Here is a 4,223-nt window from a genome sequence, read left to right as displayed (position 1 = left end):
TTTCAGTGTTGCTTTAAAATTCAAATTTTGAGCATGTCTTGTGTATTTGAGGGATATTTCTATACTTGGTCCATTTCTAGCTATGATTTTGATCTTTTGAGGACTATATTGCTTAAAATTTAAAAATTGCTTGACTTGAGAGTCCAATACTCCTTGTATGCCTTTTGAATGCCATTTAAGAGTAAATTTTTCAAAAAAAAAAAAAAAAAATTAATATCATGCTTGCACTTGTGGTCCACATCATCTTGATTCTGTGATTGTTTTGAGATTCATTCTAGGATTCTACACTAGCACCGGCGCACGCTAGCATTCAATTGTGGGGTACATGCTTTGTTGATTATTGAATTGGTTATATCCCAATTGGGCTAGTAGTGCATTGAAAGCTTTCATTCTTGATAAAGGTGGATAACAACCCCTTTTCATTGAGTAGCCGGGATTCTTGCCTCATTAAGCAGTGAACTTCTTGTGCCGAAAGGTGGAGGGCCCAAACTCTAGGTTAATAATTGGTTAAAAAAAAAAAAAAAAAAAAATGAAGTTGCAAAAGCAATAAAAGTGAGGACTTCTCCCAAAAGGTGAGAAGTAGGAAATGATTAGATGGTTGTTATCTTGATTTATAGCCTAGTTGATTTGAGTTTGTAAGTCCGTAGGGGTGTCTTAACACCTAATGCCCTAAAGCCATCTGGTTTGGGAGTCATTGACCTAAAGCTCGCTACATGAATCTTCTAGAAAGCTTAAGAGATCAACACATTACACAATATTTCCATCTTTGATCCTCAATAAAAAAAAAAAAAAAAAAAAAAAGAAGAAGAAAATGAGTGAAAAGAATAAGCGCACCTAGAACAATAAAGCTTTAATAAAAGGTCCACTCTCTTATCTTGATGATCGGTACTAGATTTGTGTGCTAGTTTGAGGGTAAGGATGTGATTACTTCTCTAGTTGGCTAAGATAGCAACACACTTGATGTCGGACCTCTCACATGGATTCTAGACTTGTTTCGATTTTCATGATCATTTTCTTGATATGTGGAGGACCATACTTGCTTGCTTGATATTAAAATTTTGGGAGATTGCTTAGAAACGGTTGAAAAATTGCATACTTGAGGTAGTTTTCTCCCAATACTTGTTTGCAATATTGGTGCCTCTTTTGAAAGAATGAGCTTAATGTTTGTGGGTACCATTTCTGAAAACCCTCATGAGACTTTACTCGTCCACTAGGGGTAACCTAGGGGTTTAAAAGGCTTGTTGCATATGCTAAATGCAATCGTGTTCCCTACGAAAATGGTGTTATCATTTTACTTACTTTCCAGTTTATACTTGTATAGTTGTTTATTTCATTCCTTTACTTCTTAGTTCATTGTTAGGGACTAGCAATATTTAAGTTTGGGGGTGTGATGAGCACTGAAAAGTGCGCATTTAAACCCGTTAAGCTTAAGCATTCTAGTACCTTTATCTATCTTACTTTGCCGTTTTAGACTTATTACGTGGTATTTATATTTTCAGGCACTAATCCCAAAATTTAGCTAACTCAGCCAAATAAGAGCTTAATTGAAGCAATCCTGAGATAAACCAAAGGAGGGAGCAAAGTGGAGAAAGAAATGAGCAAAAAGGAATCCAGTTATGCAGCTGAAAAGTTCGATCGATCAACTTAGAGTTCGATCGATCGAACATCTATGATCGATCACAGTACTTCTCGATGGATCCAACCTTGGCCTTTGCTGAAATTCCAAGTTCGATCGATCGAACATCACCTTCGATCGATCGAACCCTATTTTGTCCTATTCAAATGATTGATCTTATCCACAGCTGTACGCCTACCAACCACTTTTGTCTTTTTCCCCATAAATATCTTGAAAATATCCCAGCCTTGTCATTATCCAGAGGAGTCAGACCACTTCGATTGATCCAAGATGCAGTTCGATCGATCGAACCCATTTTCTATCAATCCAAGTTAAGGTTCGATCGATCGAACTTCCTCCAACGAGAAAAAGTTAAAGTCCATCTCATTTATTCCGTCCTTCATCCAATCATCGGAGAATATGCCTTGCACGACCACAGCTCATCATGGGGTGTATTTGACCTACCTATATAAGGAATATGATACACTTTTTGAGAGAGTCTCTTGTCACACATTGAAAATTGATCTTAGAGGCTATTCTTGGAGAGGAGGAAGGAGGGAAGCTAGAGCACCATTGGAGGAGATCTTCACCAACAAGGAGCAGCCATGGAGTTAGCCCTTGAGGGTTGGATCATCACTACCATGAGTGGCTAGATATCCTTTGGGGCTAGAGTTAGCCCCAATCATGCTTTTTCTACTCTAATCTTGTGTATTATTGAGGGATTAGTATTGTATGATACATCTTGATATTCATGTATATATAAATCTTGATTATTTCATGGTTTGTATGGTTTAATGCTTCCAATTGACTATTCTATTCTATCCATATGTCTATGCATGCTAGAGTAGGATATTCATGTGCTTATCCCTAGATTTAGTGTTTTTGATGCATGTCTATGTGTATTGATGCTATAGATCTAGAGATTATCAAGATGATATGCTTAATGAATGCTATTTTGGTTCATTTGATGGTTTGTGCCTATTCTTGATGGTTTGTGCCTCTCCCCTAGTCTAGATAGCTTTATTTTCATGCTAGTAGTGTAGATTTAGTGTAGTGGTAGTGTAATGTTAGATGGGAGGACAATCTACTCTTGATGTTTGATGTTCCATGCTTGTGAGTCCAAATGGCATATTCCTCTAATATTGTGTTGTATGTGGATTGTGAGCTTAATGAAGGATTAATGACTTGTTTTGATCTATTGTGCTATCCCCATGTTGTCTAGACAATATATGCTCTATTGTTTAGATATATTGTGCTCTTCACATGATGTTTAGACAATACTTGCTTGATTTGTCATCCTTGCCAATTGAATCAACCTAATGCACACACACCCTTATCATATTGCAACACGTCCATTATCCTCAATTGATCACTTGTTAGTAGTATAGAAAAGTATTGCTTGGTGGCAATCTCTACACCCCAAGACCTCTCTCTCTCTTGTTTACTTCATATTATTTTATTTAGTTGAATTTAATTTAGCTTAATCAACCAACCAATTAATTGTGTGATCACTCGACCTACTAACCCTAATTACCATAGTTTCACAATTCGATACACCATCAAATCCCTTGGGACGATCCCTACTCGCCCTATCTATATTTTATATAGAGAAAGGTAGTAGTGGCTTTCTATAAATGTAAAACTTGGCCACCTCCTAAATTCACAACTCTTTAAGGTTGACTTGGTATCGCGACCCTTGTAAAGGACCGGTCATTCACTTTGCACTTGTCCGTGTGGACAATGAGAAGTAGAATGAAGAACACTAGAACAAGTCATACATGTTTCATTTGATGAACGATGATAATGGTTAGGGAAGGAAGATACTTGGTTCGCCGAGTTTTGGTTAATCAAAAATTGATCAAACCTTTGAGACAAAGACTTCATTTCGGCGGCTATTTCATTTGAATGTTCGACTTAATGTAAGCCAACACTCTTCCTACCTTGTGAATTTCTACCATTCTTGGATGATAGTGTTTTATGCAAAGAATTTTCACTCATGCTTTCGTAGAGACGCCACACGTCATCCTTATGCCTATCAATGTATGAGCCACCCATGGAAGCATCAACCATCCCCTTATAGTTGTCCAATAAGCTCTCAAAGAAGTATTGAACTAATTGCCATTTAGGCATGTCATGATGTGGACACTTCCTAAGCAATTCATTGAAGCGTTCCCATGCCTCATGAAACGTTTCTCCATCCCCATGTGAAAATTCTCGAATTGAGGTCCTCATGGCATTGGTCTTAGAAACCGGATAGTATTTCTTCAAGAAATCTTGTTGCATTTCTACCCAAGAAGCGATTGAAAAGGCCTAAGATTGTTAAACCAATACTTTGCCTTGTCTTTTAAGGTGAATGGAAAAAGTTTGAGTCTTAAAACCTCTTCCGGCATGTCCGTATATTTTACGATGGAACATACTTCAAGAAACTCATCTAAATGCTTGTAAGGTTCTTCACTTGGAAGTCCATGATAGTTAGGAAGCATTTGAATGGTTTGTGGCTTAATTTCATAATGATGTGCTCTAAATGGAGGCAATTGGATGCATGTAGGTGCATTATACTCATTAGGCACATAATGGTCTCTTAAAACAAGAGGTGGATTAGCTACTT

At 37.3% G+C, this 4,223-nt stretch overlaps 1 pseudogene; it reads left to right on the top strand.

Moving 5' to 3' along the window:
• Positions 1 to 3,743: 3,743 nt before the first annotated feature.
• Positions 3,744 to 3,842, top strand: LOC132310814 (small nucleolar RNA R71; annotated as a pseudogene).
• The last annotated feature ends 381 nt before the right edge of the window (positions 3,843 to 4,223 follow it).

The sequence above is a fragment of the Cornus florida genome, unplaced genomic scaffold (assembly GCF_030987335.1).
Source record: "Cornus florida cultivar Cherokee Brave unplaced genomic scaffold, ASM3098733v1 CherokeeBrave_3.0.0_Hap2_Chr05, whole genome shotgun sequence".
Taxonomy (NCBI): Eukaryota; Viridiplantae; Streptophyta; class Magnoliopsida; order Cornales; family Cornaceae; genus Cornus; species Cornus florida.
The sequence above is the reverse complement of the archived record's forward strand: the minus strand, read 5'-3'. Positions and strand labels throughout refer to the sequence as shown.